Source organism: Amblyomma maculatum, chromosome 7 (genome assembly GCF_055883805.1).
Source record: "Amblyomma maculatum isolate TAMU_Amacu chromosome 7, ASM5588380v1, whole genome shotgun sequence".
Taxonomy (NCBI): domain Eukaryota; kingdom Metazoa; phylum Arthropoda; class Arachnida; order Ixodida; family Ixodidae; genus Amblyomma; species Amblyomma maculatum.
In genome coordinates this window covers 106,011,103-106,030,089 of record NC_139350.1, presented here as the reverse complement: position 1 = coordinate 106,030,089, position 18,987 = coordinate 106,011,103, and the positions used below count along the sequence as shown (strand labels likewise).

The window sequence follows — 18,987 nt, the reverse complement described above, 5'->3', positions numbered from 1 at the left end:
CACACTCACGTCACACATAGGTAATTCGTTTGGTTTGTGAGGTTTAATGTCCCAAAGCGACTCAGGCTAAGAGAGACGCACGGGCGCCTTACTCCTCGGTGGCGCGCCGCGGCCGGGATTCGATCCTGCATCCTTGGGCGCAGTAGTCGAGCGGCCTATAACCACTGCACCACCACAACGGGGTAACACAGGTGACGTAGCTTATACGTCACATACATGTGCTTCGTGTTTTTTGAAGCGAAAACCTTTCTTAGCTCATGGTCAAAACTTCACGTGCGCGAGATCTGTTTGCGAGATTCCGCGAGATGTGCTCTCCTTGTCTAGCGTTCGTGCCGTCTCCATGGAAACGTAGGGGGCGCGACGACGAGCTGCGCTGTAGCGCCAATCCCACCTACACCAAGAACGGACGCGCGCCAAGGAACGCCACGCGACAGGCGCGACGGTGTACCGTCCAATCTCACATCTGCAGGAGCACTGCAGCAAACGCATGTCAATAATAATAATAATAATAATAATAATAATAATAATAATAATAATAATAATAATAATAATAATAATAATAATAATAATAATAATAATAATAATAATAATAATAATAATAATAATTGGCTGTCAGGAAGGGAAATGCACAGTACTGTCACACGTTCTGTGGACACCTGAACCGCGCCGTAAAAGAAGGAAAGTGGAGTGAAAGCGGAGAGCACGGGGCTCCGTAGTGGAGGGCTGCGGAGTAATTTTGGCCACCTGGTGATCTTTAACGTGCACTGATATCGCACAGTACACGGACGCCTCGTCGTTTCGATGGAGCCGGCGGTCGGGATAAGGAAAGAAAATTTCCACTGTGCGGCACCAGCCCTTGATAGCGAAAGCTATACAAGGGGCACGCGATGTACCGTGTGCAGCAGCAAGGTTCAGGATTTCGCATTTCTCCACTGCAGATTCTGCAGTGCTCTCGCATTTTTTTTCCTTGTGAGAGGCACGCTGCGCCGTCAAAAGGCGCGATGGGCAGGAATGTAGAGTTAGCGCCGATTCTGTGCGTTCGCAATCGTTTACTCTTGTTCTTTTTCTACTGCTGGTTTGGCGGGGCTGGCTCGTATGCGAAGCTACGCTGGGAGTCATCAGTGTGCCTCTTCGCAGCGCGCAGGGTTTGTGCGTTTGCTTTCTTCATTGTGAAAACGTACGTGCAAGCATACTGACCGTATGCGGGGCTGCAAATATATTCAGCCTGCAGTATACCTGCTCATGAGTTACTTGCACACACGCGCACCCACACGCATGCAGTTCTGTAGTGGCGGAAAAGAAATAACGGTCAAGACTAAGAGCATCTTCTAAAGGGCGCGTAAACCTTGACGTTTCGAATTAAGCTGTGAAATTATAAAAGACAATGCTTAGCTTATAAAGGGACAATTTTCCGACTCTGGAGTTGTTTCACGTAACAGGCGTAAGCTGCTTATTGACCCAGTGGTCTAACGCGCTGCGCACAGGAGCAGACAAATCTCTAGCGCTTCCTCCACTGCCCATCCATAACTCATTGCTAGGGGGGGGGGGGGGGGGAAGAAGCAAGCGTGCTTAGTAAGGACAGGACAGCGAGAACTCGCCGAGCGCCAAGTGCGCCTCCAAGCCCTCACTACGGCTGGTTTCTACGGAGAGCGCGAAAGAATAGAAGCGCGCTCTCCATAGAGACCGGCCGTGTCCCCATTCGTATGAACCGCGCCGTCTGAGTTGGCCTTTAGAAAGACGTTGCATCCCCCTCTCACTCCTCACCTGTGGAAAGAAAAAAAAAAAAAAAAGACACCGGCAGGATACATAGAAGTGACGTCGATTCTACTACACTACGTCATGCTTGTGTCCCGTGATTGCGAGGAAGGACCTGCAAAAATATCCTCCCGTGTAAACGAAGTCTAGCGGTGACCGCGAAGCCGCTGGCATGCGGTCATCAAGCCAGGGAGAGTTGGCAGAGGGGTGGGGGAGAGCGCGACGTGAACACCAAGATAGTTCCCTCCCCCACCCGCTATGCGACTGCGGTTTTGGTCACTCGTTGACTTTCTGCTTAACTCTGGAACACTTATTGTGCGAGCGTCCTGCCCTCGATGAGCATCGAGCCGCCTTGAAAATCGGCTATCGACACCATGGACTTCCTTCCGCATCCTTTAGTGATGTGCTCTATCCGAGCTGTGCGCCAGTCAAACAAACGGCCGCCCTCAGGCTAGTCTTCCTGGAAGCGGTTAACCTTCGCCCCCGCCTCTAAAAACTGGGCGGGCGCGTCTCCTCTGCTTAAAGCACCCCCCCCCCCCCCTGTTTGCCTAACGCCCACTCCCCTCCCTCTCCACCGACCCTCCACTCCTCAACTCCTCTTTCATCTCCCCCCCCCCCTCCCCCCTCCTGCACAGCCCTGTTGCGGTGGTCCCTAACTGATTCTAGGAGACAGTTATAGGGTTCACATTCCCCTACACTACGCCCCACCATTCAAAGAACCTAAAGTCTCTGCTTCGTTCCTCCGACCATGGCCTCCGAAATGTTCCGACCCTTGAAATGCGGGGGAGGAGGGGAGGGGGAGCGCGCAACGGATCTTTGGCGAAGCGGAAGCAAACTTCCCGCCTGTAATGCTGTTTCAGTTGGCGAGGGCTTTTTTTCCTCTTCTTGCTATGGCTTCATTCTTTGACTGTCCGTCCCAAGAGGCCCCCACTAGCTGAAGCCTGAAAACATGCAGCTCCACGGCTCAAAAAAATAATAATAATATATATATATATATATATACTCGGCTAGGCAGTTCTCAGTTTCGATCGTGGGAGGAGGAGCCGCTTAGTTCCGAATAAGCCACCACTAAGCAGCTTCTGGAACATCGAGCCGGCAACCTGTGCGCGCTACAGTAAAGTGCCAACTCATCATTTTATAGCGAAAGAGGATGCGGTTGCCTTCTCCACATATAACGGACGAGTAGAAGCAAAGTGAACACTGCGAGTTACGGGGATAAGGCGAGGGTTAACACAGGGAGAGAGGGTGAGAGGCGAAGCGTGGAAATGTAGCTTTTTTTTTTTTTTAATTCTGCCCCTTTCATTTGCAATTGGTTTTGCCTGATATAACCTCTGGTTGAGGCGCGGGCTTTCTGTGAGATTTCAGTTTATTTTTATGCCTTCAGGGAGTTTTGCAATAAAAGGATGAGAGTACACGGACACAAGACACGCAGTCTATGAGGCACAACGTCCAAGCTACCTGCCGTTGCATTTCTCCATTGAAGCAACAGATATTTTGAAACTGTTTTTTGTAGACCTCAACTTGAGGCGCTTCCATTCATACGGGCGCTGTTGTGCCGCGTTTTGACAACGCCGCGAAGCTGGAGCGGGAGAGCTGAACGAGGCGAGAAAAGATACCAAATCCCCCACTAAAGTATGTCTTAAAAAGAAGGCTCAGTATTACAACTAGGCTTACGTTGGGCCTAACGCGGAGAAGAGACTTCGCGGCGCCAGACATGCATGCACGGATGAGCTTGAAGGGTCGGCGGCTGTGTAAAAGTTATATTCCTTCAAGCATTTCTGTTTCCGACTGCATATGGCAGAGCGGAAAGCGAAAGGCTTACTACTTCTTTTTGGAGCGAGAGGTCTATTAAGCCTGGTTTTGCCATGGTCATCGGGTGGGTCAGATGGCAAGACGCTCTATCTTTTTTTTTTTTTTAAGCAAGAATTTTATTAGGCGAGGTTACGCCAAGGTGCTCGGGTGCGACAATTTGTCTGAAGCCAGAAAAGTTAAGCAGGCCGCTTAATATTGCGCTGACCAATTTCCCCAACGGCCTTGGCCCTGACTTGTGTTGACCAATTACCCCGACAAACCTTGACCTTTGACATGGCAGCTTAACAACAAGGGTAACCAAGACAACAGCCTTCGTTCCGTATCTAGGTTCAGAAGAGTTCAGCCTCCCTAATTTTTGTCAATAAACCTAACCCTGATTAATCTGCTGAGAACCGCTTTTGCTTTGAGTTGATCGTGAAGCGACATAAAGAGCCAAACCAGCCAAAATTGCCTCCGACATTCTGGCCCCTGGGCTCCTCGAGAAGCCGGCGAGCTCAACAATGTTGATGACCTGTGCCGACAAATGCCCGTGCTTTCCTATCCCATTTTCCGAATTGCTGAGGCGCGGGCAGCGGCAGGTGACTTCATGCCTCTGTTTACGACGTTAGCTCCATGAGGAGGTTTGTGGGCGCATCACCAGACAGCCAGGACGCCAAACACATAAGCTGATGTAATGACACTTTGACTGAACCTGCACTCACTTCGATCGACATCTGCCGCTAAGTATAGTTGGTAAAGTACAATCGAGTACTGGTTACCAATTTCTGATAAATGCTGCTCTTGTCACCCTCTAGTGTTTGGCTACAGTTTAGAGGACGATAAGATCTGCTTTCCACTACAAAATATTCCAGCACTGATACCACACAGGAGTAAGTAAAGCTTTATCAATGTTACTACGAGCGCGTGCGTCTTTCTCATGTACTACCATGCAGCTCATACACTCCGCATATAGTCTTTCATCTGGCGCTTGTGCTGCTTCGATAGCGGCGAAGGTCTCCTCGACCTCACGAGAGTACCGAAAAGAACGCGCTCAACTGTTGGCGGTAACGATGACCACCATTAACTATGCTCAGTCAGGGGGCTGGACTCCTTCACGGAAAATCATGATTTACTATAGTAATGATCGCAACACATAAAGAAACGGTAACCAGAAGAAACCTCATTAAGCGTTACCCAGCGGAAAGACCATTAAAAAAAAAGAGAAAAACATCAGTATTCTATGTTTACAGAAATAAGCAGCAGAACTACTCCATCTGAAGTGTACTGATTACAGTGATCCATTACAGCAACTAAAAATTTAATGAATTGCAAAAAAAAAAATAATAATACAGCAGTATTGGGTTACTTTCTTTTTTCAATATTTACTGCCATCATCACTTTCAAGAAAGTTTTATTGCAAAGTTGTCGTCGCTATTTTCCCAACGTTACCTCGGGAAGAGATAACTGAACATTCATTCAATGTACGCGCGCGAGAGAACAGCTATATTGTAAGTTCCTACCATCACTTTACACACGAGCTTTGTTGCGTGATGCTGTGATGAGGCCCCGTGTTGCACAAACGCCGGCGTTGACATCGTTGGCCGTGGGCGAAAGTCCTATTGATCGAAAAGGTCATGACGTCACAGCCAGATCACTCCGTACGGAACACCCCAAAGCACTCACGTGAAACGTAACATAACACGCGGAATGAAAGGCATTCGAGCATGCCAAGCAATGCAAATTAAAGGCCGCCTGCATGTATCGATAATTTAACTTTACAAAGTGATCGATTTACTTGAAAAATCTCGATAAATTAATGACTCCTACGATCATCAGCTTCTTGTTACCAAAATTAAGCTTCGATTGAGGAAAACGCAGAAAACTAGAAGGACTTTCAGGTATGATCTGGATCAAATTCCATTAGAGTATGCTGTGGAAGTGAGGAATCGATTTCAAGAATTAGATCTGGAAGACAGAGAGCCCGAAGAGATGTGGACTGATGTTCGTGATATAATACAAGAAGTTGCTACTAATGTAGTTCCAAAGCAAAAGAAATGCAAGAAAGCAAACTGGTTATCTGAAGAGGCTTTGCAAATAGCTGAGGAAAGGAGGATGGCAAAAGTTATGGGGGAAAGAGAAAGATACAAGGTTCTCAATGCGGATTTTCAGAAAATAGCAAGGAGAGATAAGAATGCCTTCCTGAACATACAGTGCCAAGCAGTTGAGGACAACAGCCAATTAAGGAACACTGGAGCTCTGTATAAGACAATCAAAGATATCAAAGGAAGCTTCTGTGCTAAGCTGGGCGTGATAAAGGACAAACAAGGCAAGGACCTCACTGAAGCCTCAGAGATAAAGAAGAGGTGGCAGGAATACACAGAAGAACTGTACAAGAAGGACCCGAATGTGCAAACCCAACATAAGACGGTTGTGATTACTGACCTTGAGCCGGGCATCCTGAAGAGTGAAGTTGAATGGGCCTTAGCCAGCCTTGCTAAGAACAAAGCTAGCGGAATTGATGGTATTCCAGCTGAGTTGCTTCAAAACCTCAACCATGACGCTGTTAACATTCTGCATACATTATGTCAGAAGATTTGGACAACCCTGCAGTGGCCACAGGATTGGAGGAGGTCAGTTTACATCCCCATTCCAAAGAAAGGCAGTGCCAAAGATTGTTCCAACTACCGCACGATCGCGCTTATTTCGCATGCTAGCAAGGTGATGTTGAAAATCCTCCAAGGTAGGCTGCAGCAGTATGTGGATCGGGAGCTTCCGGACGTGCAAGCTGGGTTTCGCAAGGGCAGAGGAACTAGAGACCAAATTGCTAACCTTCGCTGGATCATGGAAAAAGCAAGAGAGTTCCAGAAACCCATCTACTTCTGCTTTATTGATTATGCGAAAGCGTTTGACTGCGTAGATCACAGCAGATTGTGGCAAGCTCTCCAAGAGATGGGAGTTCCAATTCACCTCATTTGTCTCCTCAGGAACCTCGAGAAAGGAGTGAGGCAAGGCTGCATACTGTCGCCCTGCCTATTTAACCTATATGCAGAGTGCATCATGAGGAAGGCCGGTCTGGACGGGTCTTCAGCTGGAGTGAAGATTGCTGGAAAACGTATCAACAACCTTAGATATGCGGATGATACCACTTTAATGGCAGAAAGTGAAGTGGAACTCAAGAGACTTCTGATCCGCGTACAAGAAGAGAGTGAGAAGTTTGGGTTTAAACTGAACATTAAAAAGACAAAGATCATGGCGTCTTGCCCTCTCAAGTCCTGGAGCATCAATGGACAAGAAGTGGAAGCTGTGACAGATTTTCTGTTCTTGGGCTCCAAGATTACCTCGGAAGGAGACTGCAGCCATGAAATTAGGAGACGCCTGCTTCTGGGAAAGAGAGCAATGGTTAGCCTTGACCGCCTAGTAAAGAGCAGAGACATTAGTCTGCCAACCAAGATCCGTATAACTCGTGCTATGGTCTTTCCAGTTGTGATGTATGGATGCGAGAGTTGGACTGTGAAAAAGGCTGACCGCCGAAGAATTGACGCGTTTGAATTGTGGTGCTGGCGAAGACTCTTGAGAGTTCCTTGGACTGCCAGAAGATCAAATCAGTCGATATTGTCGACCATAAACCCTGACTGCTCATTGGAGGGTCAAATTTTAAAGTTAAAGCTCAGCTACTTTGGTCATCTGATGAGAAGAGAGGAGTCGCTGGAGAAAGATCTGATGTTGAGAAAGGTTGAGGGTTGCCGGAGAAGGGGTAGGCAGCGAACGCGTTGGTTAGATGGCATCCTCGAGGCACTGCAGATGAAGTTATGTGATGTTAGGAAGATAGTGAGAGACCGGAAAGCGTGGCGTGACATGGTCCATAGGGTCACGAAGAGTCGGACACGACTGAACGACTAAACTGAACTGACGATCATTGGGTCACTAGCAAGGCGTGCATACAGACTAGATCATGCAAGACACGCTTGTACGGATTGAGAACAAATGGGGGTTTATATGAAAGCAGCATGGTCTTTTACATAAAGCAGTGTGTGCGCAGGATTCTGCATGATGGGGGGGGAGGGGCAAGTTTCACCGCAATGCCCCCCCCCCCCCCCCCCCCCCCTCACATATCTCTCCCGCAAAAGCCCCTACGGCCAAAACGAAGATCAAAGATGGGGAATGGTTACAAAACATTTATTCTGATGTGATGGAATTGCAGCGTATACATAAACAAACCTCGTCATTGATGGAGAATTGAAAATGAAACATCGCGCTTCTCACACCCGGCTTTCCGGAGGTAAAGGTGGAAAGTATAAGCACTTCTTGGAACACAACATCAAGGGCCCTCGGCCCCGCCAGTGCCATCGAAAAGCGTGCGTGGACATAACACTGCAGTTTTAAAAACGACGGCACAGGTTCAACAGAGTAAAAGTATGGGGGCAGACTCTCCCCCCCCCCCCCCCCTTTTGTTCACACTTATGTGTGTGCTAACTGAACAGGTGAAAACTATGGAAGTGATAAATACACGAGCAGTAAAGCGCATATTGACGTTTCATATCCTCTTTGCTGGAGGTTAATGCTAACGGTTTTTTTTTTTTTTTTTTTTTTTAGAAGGTCCAAGATTTTAAGACATGGGTAGCCCTGGGGCTATACTGAGGGCTGCGGTGGACACCAGATAAGGGGCAACTGCTTCAATTTGTTCGCTAATTAAATAAACAAGTAAATTAACTTTTAAACTTTCAATTTAGGGGTACGTTCTTGCAATTAGAGCGCGTCCTCTAAATAGCGCAGCCAAGAAAAATAATTTCCTTAAAAGGAATTGTACCGCGCGTTCCAAAGACCCACAAAAGTAACGATGATAGGCGGAATCACGCGATCAACGTTACAGAGCGCGTGTACTGAGAGATAGATGGGCCTTACCCGCTGCGTCAATACCCAATGCGCCCAGTCATTTCGCTACCAATCCGACCTCAAAGCGTGCATTGGCTGTGGACCTTGTAACACGTGCCAAAATTTGTAATAACTTTTTCTTGGCTATTCGCGACCATTTGCGGGATGAACGCGATCCTGCAAATAAATATAACAGACCCCTTAAAGTAAAGTTAAAAAGTTAATTAACGTATTTATTTCACTAGCGAACTGACTGAAGCATTTTTTCCTCTTACCTGGTGTCCGCCTAAGCCAGCAATATAGCCGCAGGGAGAAAATAAATCTAAAATCAGTTACTTTTTAAAATTTTGAACCTTCAAAGAAAAATAAAAAAAATAAAAAACACCGATATAGTGTAACATCAAGGTTCTCCGTTAAAAGGTGGGAATGGCAGTATAAGCTGTCCGCTTTCGTTTGATTTATTAAAGCGGAAGTACCCCACAGACTAACAGGCTGCTAGCTGGCTAATTTTTAAAGCGCCGGGCAGTTGACGTGCTCCGAAATATTCGTGAAGGAGCTCGCAGTATTCCCGGAATAGTCGCGTCCAACGCGACTGTTTGCTGCCGAGCCCAGTTAGAATCAGTGACTTCATATCTTTAAAAGTGGGTCGAAAACCTAAATATAGCCGCGAGGCACACCGGGATAGCTCACAGTAGCGGGATTTGAAGTGCGAGTTCCTTTCTCAAGCCGTGAATGCTGGGAACCAGGCTACAGGGAAATAGGCTGTAGCTGTTTGAAGAAACCGGTGGGTACTCGAGTCACTGGAGTGGCCAAACTGTGGCGTAGTGGTCAGAACATTTCCCGCGCACTCGACACGTGCCGTCGGGTACCCACCGGTGATTTAACCGGTATAAGACTTGCCCGGCGCGGTGCTCGGCTCTCCTTGGGTCAAATACTTGGAAAAATGGTCATTGACAAGCCCACACTCGGTGAAAAAAATGTCTACTGTTGTTATCACTCTCCATGGAACGGAGACGACACTGTGATAACCCACGCGTAATAGTTTTGAGAGATAATATCAACAGAAAAAAAAAAAAATAAGACCGCGGCGTAACTAGGCTATGTACGGTTATGCAAGGTTTGTTAGTTACTTTGTTATACGTAGTTGCTCCCGTTCTTCACCCGTTTCAGGCTCCCGCTTGGCGCGAGCAGTATCTCGTCTCAACCAGCGATTATCCGCACGAGGGTCAGACTACATTAAGCGTTATGCTTTCGACGCATGGCCCGCGATGACATCTTTGACATAGACGGACCAGCCAGTGTTGCCACATTGGTGAGCTGGATTTTCTCAGGCGTCAACAGAAAATTTCCCTTCCCCCCCCCCCCCCCCCCCCCCCCCGAAATACCTTTTCGAAAGAATAATTTCAGAATGAGCACATTCAATCAAATTCATTTGGAAAAGTAGCGCAAAAATGTAAAATATAAATCCCACGCATAATGTTGATCAAGGGGATATTCATGGCTCCCTCTTGAAGCTTTCTGCGCAGGCTGACACAAGCCATAGAGTCTCTAAATATATATTATATAGAAACTCAATGTCTCTAGCGACCACGCGCCTTTCCTCCAACTGAATTACCCCTTTCTTCCCTCTGCACCCCTGTACCGAGGACTTATTGTGTAGACGGCACAGGGACAAAACTCCTCTCTGGCCTTGGCTGCAGAGCCACGGAAAGTTGTTCGGAATGTACCTGAATGCGTTCCCGGAATCAGTGTGTACGTGAAAGGATGTCACACACCTGATTAGAAGAAAATAAGCTGTCCGTTCCGACCTTCCTAAAAGTGAAATCAACCAAGGTCAGGCAGAAAAGTGAAGACGGGCCAAAATTCTGCTCCCCCAAAAAAGGTCAGCGTGGCGTTTTCGCTGTCTCTCTACACATTTTCCCGGGGAAACACATATGTAACAGCAGTTTCCAGCAGCAGGAGAAATTTCCCGCACTTTAAATGGGTTGAAAAAAAATTCCCTTTTTCCCTTGCCAGCTTGCCTTTCCCACAAAATGGGGTATTTCCCACGATTCGGCAGCACTGGGACCAGCGGACTCGCTCCCATTTTCTATCACCCATGCGGCAACGAGAACTGCGTGTCGAGCGGCGGCAGGAGCAGCTGTAGCGAGTCACGTGGTATCACTTCTCCGTGGTATCAAGGTCATCCGGCGCGCGCACGGCGAAATTCGCTTGACTAGGCCAGTTTTGAAGCGAAAGTACGTATTGCACCTCAAAAGCACAATAAAATTTGTGTGCTTTGCAACCGTATATTATAGGGCACAGTTGGTAGACAAATCTGACTGGCGGACGGCTTTTTCCGCAAACCTGAATCTTTCGTTGCACTGTTCAGCGCTTCTGTAGTAAATCGGCAAAAAAAAAAAAAAAAAAAAAAAAAAAAAAAAAAAAAAAAAAAAGAAGAAAAAAAATCTTACTCCCCTAACAAGAAGAGGAAATCCCGAAAAAAGCTTCTAGTTTAAGAAGCTGCCACCACGCGCAGTGTGGCGCTGAACGCGCAAAATCGCCGCGTGAATTGCGAATTTTCGGCACATCCCGTTGATTTTGATGGCCACCATATCAGTTGGTTGAGCGCAGGGAGCATTTTATGGTGCAGATTTTGCAGCCAGTAGGAAATGTCGGTCATTTATAATGCTCTTTAGCACACAACCTCAACAGTAGCTGCAGCTTTCTTTTCCAAAAAATATAGGCTTAATATATACGTATTCAATTACATTGTGTTCGCAACTAGCGGCGAACATGGGACACTAAGGGAATGCCAAGGAAAGCTGCGCATAAAAGAGGACACTTGCGTGATTCATAATTAGGAGATGCTCTCTCGCGCCATAAGAGCACCGAAACGATAGCAGTCAGCGGCACACAAGAACCAACAAATGTTGAAGAAGCCCGCACTAAGAGGCGCTAGAATTAACACTGCCATCAACCCGCCCAATTAACTCTGTCATCTGCCAGATGTGGCGCTATATCTAGTCTAGTCTGCCCGCTTGCATCCTCGCTGACCCCTGTTACGGTCGCCTTCTCTTCCCTTCGAATTACATTAATCGCTTTATCGTTATCCTCTTCCCAATTACGGCCAGAATACAATTAACTCGCATCTGTCTTACACGCCATCCCCCAAAGTGAGTGAAAGCGGGCTTCGATGGCCACCTTTCGTGGACGCACCTGTCGGGGGCCGCGTTGGCCTGGCGCCGCTTGCGCAGACTCATGCGAGCCTTGAAGCCTACCGGCCCGTCCCTGGCAGCCGTCTCGGTCTTCTGCGGCCGGTAGATGCGCTCGGTGCTGAAGGCGCGCAGCAGAGCAGATCGTGCGCTCCGTCCGAGGTCTTGGACCCGGCCCAGGATCGTGCCACGGTCCGCAGAGGAGCCGCTGCCCATTGAGTGCAGGGTTTGATCGCTGCGCAAGAAAAAGCAACTTCCACCATGGTCGCAGGAAGGCAAGGACGCTCACTGTTCGTGCGTCCTCTTAAAACTCTGCCACCATGTTTTCTTAGAAACAAGCCCACACTGGAAAGATACAGCAAAGCCGAAGAAGCACCTTGCTTTTTTCCACTCAAACAAATACGCCTTCCTGACTGGGATGGCTGACAGCCCTGCTTGTGAACGATGTGGCGTTGATGAAACGATTGAGCCCCTCCTTTGTGATTGTCCTGTTCTTGCAACTGAACGATATAAGCTGTGTACTGCATTGGATCGTCTGGAAGCTCACCCCTTAACAGAAGGGAAGATCTTGGGACATTGGCTACAAAAGTCATCTGTGCTCAAAGCCTACAAGGCACTTCGCTTTTTAAGCTTTTTAAGAGAGACTAGCCCGACTGACAGACTGACTTTCTCAGCTCCTCTCCCTCTGTACCCTCCCCCTTTAATCCCCCATTCCCCTTCCCCAGTACAGGGTAGCCAACCAGAATTCATTCTTTCTGGTTAACATCCCTGCCTTCCACCCTCTTTTTCTCCTCCCGCCTCCCCTCCTTCCTTGCTTTTTTCACCTTTTTGCCGAATTCGTAGCCCCGACAGTAAAAGCACAATTATCTATTGTAGTGCGCAGAGGCGAGAGGCACTTAGGAGCACAATTACCTGCTATAGTGCCCATTATCCTGAATGGACCAGCACTCCCCTGCTTTTCGCAGTGCTGCAAACATGTTGTGAGACGAAGTATAGGCGCTCCTGCCTTTCGCAGTGCTACAAACGGCTTGTGAAATTAACTATAGTTGATTGTTCGGGACAGGTGTGCGGGGGAATGGGGGGGGGGGGGGGGGGGGTGTTGCTGAACAGAGGGGGTCAGTGAAGTCTGAGGTACACGCGGACAAAAGCTACTATACTCAGTCGCAAAAGCTGTTTGCAGCACTGTGAAAGACTCCTTGGCCCAGTCAGGATGATGCGCACTATAGCGAGGTTTACATGGACCCCACAGGAGCGGGTCGAGTTGAGTAATCGGGTAAAAAACCGATTACCGGGTTCATGTAAAAGTCGACGGGTCGAGTGCAGTCAACTCCCGCGCAGGGGTTGGGTTGACTGGACTCGACCCGCTGTAGGAAGCATGTGAACGCTGTCGGGTTGAGTCAGGACACAGTGGGAGATGAGAACAGTACAGAAAACGCTATACTTCACAAGATATCTGCAGCACTGCGAAAGGCAGAGAGGAGCCCTTGCAATTGTGGTCTTAAGTGCCTATCGCCGCTGACAAAGCCTCCTAGAATCTTTCATTTCCCCCTGAGCACTATAATAGAAAATTGTGCTCCTGCTGTCACCGCCGCAAATTTGGGGGCGAGAGGCGTATTCTAGTGCGCGTGATCCTGATTGGACCGGGATGCTTCTGCCTTTCGCAGTGCTGAAAACATCTTGTGAAACAAAGTATAGAGATGGCCGGGGGGAGAAACAGGAATCGGGTGCTGTCTGCTAATTCTTCGCCTCGATGCGAGGTGCTGCCGTAAGCGCCGCTCCGCTCGTCCAGAGCCGGTTCTGCGTTCGTCGGTTCGGGTTCATGTAAACCCGGTAGGGTCAAGTCTATTCACTCAACTCCCCACCTCGACCCTCCGTTGTCGAGTCCATGTAAACAGGGCTATAATAGATGATTGTACTTTCACGCGCCTCTCGAACCCTGAATAGGTGGCGAGCACAATTATCTATTGCAGTGCGCCGGGGCGACCTGCATGCAAGAGCACAATTATAGTGCGCATCATCCTGAATGGGTCAGGACCTGGCCTACAGCTTGCCTCACATAGTAGTGACGTGTGAACACATAATACGCGATCCACGGACCGATGGTTCCTCGTGTGAATCGGCCTAAACCTGCAGCATCCCGGGTGCCAGAAGAGGGCGCGATAAACGCAAGATCGGCGACACGGTCTCATGAGTTTCACGCGCGGACTAAATTCCTCGGCGAAAAATTCGCTCCATGCGTGCCAGATTTAGAGTTCGCTATACTTTAGACTATTTGAGGATGCCGCTGCAGCTTGACGCCTGTCAGGTAGAGCACCCGCGCTTCACTGTTTCACACGATTAGTGGTTTTATACGAATATTCGCAAGACTAGTGAAAATTCGTATAAAGTTCTGCAGTATGCACTCGATTCAGTCCTCACTATTCAGTCCTCACTATTTGATTCGGTGCTTAAGCCTTGAAACTGCGCTATTCGTATTCGATTTCGAAGATGCATTATTGCGATGGGAAGAAATGCGAAATATGAGCGCGTGGAAAAAGGTCCAGCTATCTGGAGGCGATCTGCCTGTCACCATCAGAGATTGACGCGCCCTTCCGGTTTGCGATAGTTCCGCTTCTGTTTTACATTCGTTCTCTCGTGCCACTGGATTCATTCTTTCCAAGGATGGCGTCCTGCGCAGCGCGGTTTCACTGGAGGCAGCGGCTATGGTCTGCGTATGCGAAGCGACCACTCTTAGCTCGAAGCATTTGGTTCCGTCATTGAGCTCGCTTCCCCTACGTGGGCCGCCGCCACTGCCTCCAGCGAAACCGCGCTGCGCAGGACACCATTCTTTGAAAGAACGAATGTGCCCTCCAGTGACGCAAAATGAGAACGAATGCAAAACTTATAGAAGCAGAATTATCGCAAACCCGATCTCAATCTCTGATGGTGGACAGCCTGAGCTGGACCTTTTTACAAGCACTCCGCTGTTCGCATTTCTATTCATCGCGATAGTGAGCGCACCTCTACTAAATATAAACACGGCTTATTTCAACTCTTGTCGGCCTCTTTTTGCACGTGGAAATGAACCACAGACAATCATCATCTGATGCTGCGGGACTGATAGGTTGGAGACTACAGTGGATATTTTTGTTATCACCGAGAGGCACAGGACAGGTCAACGGTACAACGTCCAGTGGCGTTGCAGCTTTTCTGCATTTGGGGCACTTCAGCGCTGTGCGGCAAAAGTGGACACGACAGAAGCGCGCTATTTTGTTTATTAATTTATGCTTTTTTGATCATTTTAAAACAAGTAAAGCGAACTTGTTATGGTTTCGCTCTAAATAATAAATTCTCGCATTAAGGTGGGGTAGAGCCTTAAGTTTCATTGAAACTAACAATTTTCTTGCACCCTTCTGATCAAGCACTTTTACGACTTTAGGAAAATACATATATCTATTAAGTTTCATTATTCGAGACACTGAAAATGCTTTTTCGTCCTTTTTATTCATCACGGCGAGCGAAAAGACAGGAGGGTTAACAGGTTTTAGCAGAAATTTTCACAAAACGGCCTTTTTGGAGCTCATGTTTTTGTGTAACGTTCTAATTTTTACAGTGTAAATGAAATCATGACTTTGCATCTAGTAACATATCAAGAGAAAGAAACCGAGGCGCTAAATTTAAGCGAAGAAGTAAACTATAATGCACAAAACGTAAATGTAGCTCCAATGGAAGCTGCACCCAAACTATATATAACATTGCTAGCGAGTTTCAGAGCCATGTCTTTTGTTGCAATTACTCTAGTGATAAATTTGTCACTCTACTGTAAAAACAGGGTCTTTATACACCAGAATAAACCTTCTTCTTTTCTGTCGAAAATATTTCTCCCTGTTCCTTGTTTCGTGTCCTCCACAATGATGTGCGCAATTTCTGCACAATCTAGCACAGTTTTGAGGCCCTGAGTATTCGAGTCGTTCAGAAAAGAATGAAGGTTAATGCGCGTTAATGTGTTTGTCATTGTTGGATTTTCTTTTTCAAAATATATCCGGCGAATTAGCCTCGCTGCGGAGTTAGGACCCCGAAGACTTGAATGCACAGCCATCGCGGTTACTTTAAATCCTGGCCGCATGTTTGGAAAAAACAGAATTTATAAACGTGCACTGCTCTTCATTACGGGCTTTCATCAGGAATGCCACTTTCGGAAAACATATATACCAGCTTCGAGTGCAACGGTCTGACAAAACTCTATCTCTGTAGCTGACGCGTCGACTGTCAGGAACGCTGCGAGCAGAGCAGGCGCTCAACGTGCCCAAGCAACGCAAGTCATGTGCCTAATACAGGGAGGTTGTTGGCAATGTCCGGCAGTACATAGAACCAGTGCATTTCCAACACTCCAGTACTAGGCGAATGATTTGAGTTGCTTTGGATTTGGCTGGTCATAAGTAGCCGTCCCCACAAACATTCGCATAGAACGTCAGACGCGAAGACTCTGAAGAGGTGCACTGTTCTCTTTCGAGCACCCAAATGGATGAGACCCACCTTTTGTGCTTGAAGTGGCGAGGCGGCGGGTGGTAGGAGTCGGCCATGACGCACGGAGAGCTCGTGATGCGCGGAATCGGTGTGAGCACCGCATGGTGGTACTTGCGCGCCACTGCGGTGTATTCCACGCCGACCTTGCCGGGACCTGCACCACACGATCGGCGCTTAGCACACCGCAGTCACACGCGCCAGGACCGATGTCCAACGCATGCGAGGCCGCGAACATTCACGAAACTGTGGTGTTCCAGTGGCGCACCACTAAGCGGATTTACTGCCAAGTTGGGTAATTGTTTTTTTGTTGTTTTTTTTTTATAGCCAGGATGAGCGAGAGTGCAAAATAACGCGAAGCTCGTGGCGAATGACGACGAGGAGTTGCGGTCGAGCCCTGCCGATCTGAAGCGTGGCCTCAAGTGACGACAAAAGCACGTGAGAGTGACTGCACCCACTACGGAGTTGAGCTTTGCAGCTATGCAGAGACGCGCAACATTGCTCCGTTGCATCACACGCCGCATCCAGGAGCGAGAAAGTGTGAGGCACCGCAAGGCGACGTCAACTCACTGGCGGTAGCATGGACAGTGGCAAAAAAAAAAGCCTCCGCCTCGAAGAGAAACGCGCAAAGAGCTGCGCGAACGCGCGCCTGCGGTGGTACTGATTGCAGTGGACGCCCCCATTGACGGCGCACAATGATATCTTATCGGCCACTCAGCGGCCGCAACACGACGGCGTTTGACCGAGGAGCGCATCAATCAGAGACCCCTCGGAGACTGCCCGCAGATGTTGCGCAATGAAAGATTTGGCCGGATACTGCGGTTCATAGGGGCGGGTGGTGGTGCCTACTTACTGCCTTTGAAGTCCGCCGCCTGCTGGACAAGGGTTGGCAGGCTGGTGCTCTTGGGTGAAGTCAACAGCGAATGGGAAGGTCGGCTGCAGGACAGATCTTGGCCCAGGTCATGGAAGCTGCTGTTCGCAGCAGCCGGCCTGCGCACAAGTGTACCCTCGGCCATGCCCTGCCGCGAGCCCCGAGGCGCCGCCCCACACTGTTGGGTGTCCGGGACGACTGCCGCTGGCCGCGCGAACAGCACACGCATTGTAGGGGTGCCTCTGCTGGGGCTCTTCGGTGGCGTGCCTGGAAAGGTGTTGCAGCGTGACCACAAAAGCTGAGCAACTGCCGCCCCATCTAAAAGTGGGCCCGTGCAAAAATTACGGACGATTGAGCGGGCTCAGGCAAGATGGGAATTATGTTTGCCCTCATAAAAAGTGGTGCATACCCACAAGAGGGATTGGCCGTGACCAGGCGGTGTGCGCCAGCACGTCGGGTTTCGTTTCGATTTCACCTCCAGCCAGCTAGGTTTTTAAAGGCAAGCAGAACTGGGGCAAATGTCACCGAAATCGCTGAATTGAGACCTTAGTGATAGCACACTAACAATGTGGGGGTGCTTAACGCAACTTAAGGGCAAAATGCGATAGCGTCGATCTATTGGGCACGGGTAGTTGACGAAGATGACCACACGCAATATATAATACGTTCGGCTGTTTTCTCCTCACATTTTGACGCTTATAGGTGCGGCCGTTCGCCCTCGTGGGTATGTGCCATTATCAAAGGGCACAACAAAAACAACATATTCGGCTGCAGTGATGACGCAGTGGTCTAATGCAGCGAAGTTGATCAGTTCACGCCACCCTGAGTTCAAAATCCCCTCGCGGCCATAAACAATTTCATTCCACATAAAGCGGGCTTCAGACGTTCCACAACAGATAAATGGAAGCTCTAGTGGTAGCGCGAAAAAAATATTTCCCAATATCCATCTTTGTATGTTCCGTATGAGGCAAGTTCTATGGTTTTGTTGTACACCCACAAAATGTATGAATGAGGAAGGGGGGGGGGGGGGGGCTGACGCCACATCAGGGGCAAACAGAGCTGTAGCGGGTGGCGCAGTGGGTGGCGGCGCTGTCCAGAAAAACATTGCACGTCCGAGCAAACGATCGTCTACCTGGTCGGTGAAATGGCAAAAGCCAGCGGAGCCATGGACTCAGGGAGCCGACCACCATGCTCGTCGCTTCCCCATCCCAATTTTTCTTGCATAAAAGCTCACCTCAACTCACCGTGAAGGCAACCAGGAAAGCACGGGAAATGCTGATGCACCAAATAACTTTTTGCATTTTAGGGAGCCCTATAGACCGTTTTATCATGGGCGCTGCCATTTTGTGTATGTGGCGCCATCTAGCGGCCGAGTTGTGAACAACCGCCATGCTGGTATGTGGGGTCCCATCCGCGGAACAGGCGACAAGCAGCGGAAATCGGCATTTTGGAGCTTTCGCGTGCAAATGTTTGCTTTCTGAAAGTGCCTAGCTGAAAGAAAAAAAAGTTTTCAGTAGCAGTGAAGCCATTCGGTCAGAAATGACAAAAAATTATGCTCCTGATCAGGTCGGCTGAAGGCTACAAGCCTGATTACAATTAGTGTGTAACTTTTATGTGGCACAGAGAGGCGGCGGCGCACCACTGGCAGTGATGGCAGCTTTCGATCTACTTTTTATTCTTAAATGATTTCTAGAGACGGCTTACCGTAACAATTTGAGACCGTAACAATTTGAGGAAAGAAAGAAAGCGAATGTAGCCGTTTCATGTCACGTTTAGGAGCAATGCTAATCGCGCTAGAATAGTTGGGTCAACCGATCCTTCATATATACTCTTTACTGCTTGAGCGGCTACTGCGGAAGTTCCCACACCTCCACTGGGGTTCTATTCTTAAGTATCCATCATCCATTTCGGATCCATTTACTCTACCCTGGCTACTTTTGTTGGGTGACAATCAGGCAGGGTGTTCAAGCGTCCACTACTAGGCAATCGGATTTCAGCATT

General features: G+C 48.6%; 1 pseudogene across 1 annotated transcript in view; it reads right to left on the bottom strand.

Moving 5' to 3' along the window:
• The window catches only part of LOC146184259 (uncharacterized), a 164,928-nt pseudogene that overhangs the window by 32,061 nt on the left and 113,880 nt on the right, over positions 1 to 18,987 (bottom strand). The window contains exons 6-8 of the transcript XR_014708843.1: positions 16,969 to 17,253; positions 16,128 to 16,272; positions 11,617 to 11,847 (exon numbers count right to left, since the gene is read on the bottom strand). The product of XR_014708843.1 is annotated as an uncharacterized LOC146184259 (transcript). The remainder of the gene's footprint in view (positions 1 to 11,616; positions 11,848 to 16,127; positions 16,273 to 16,968; positions 17,254 to 18,987) is intronic.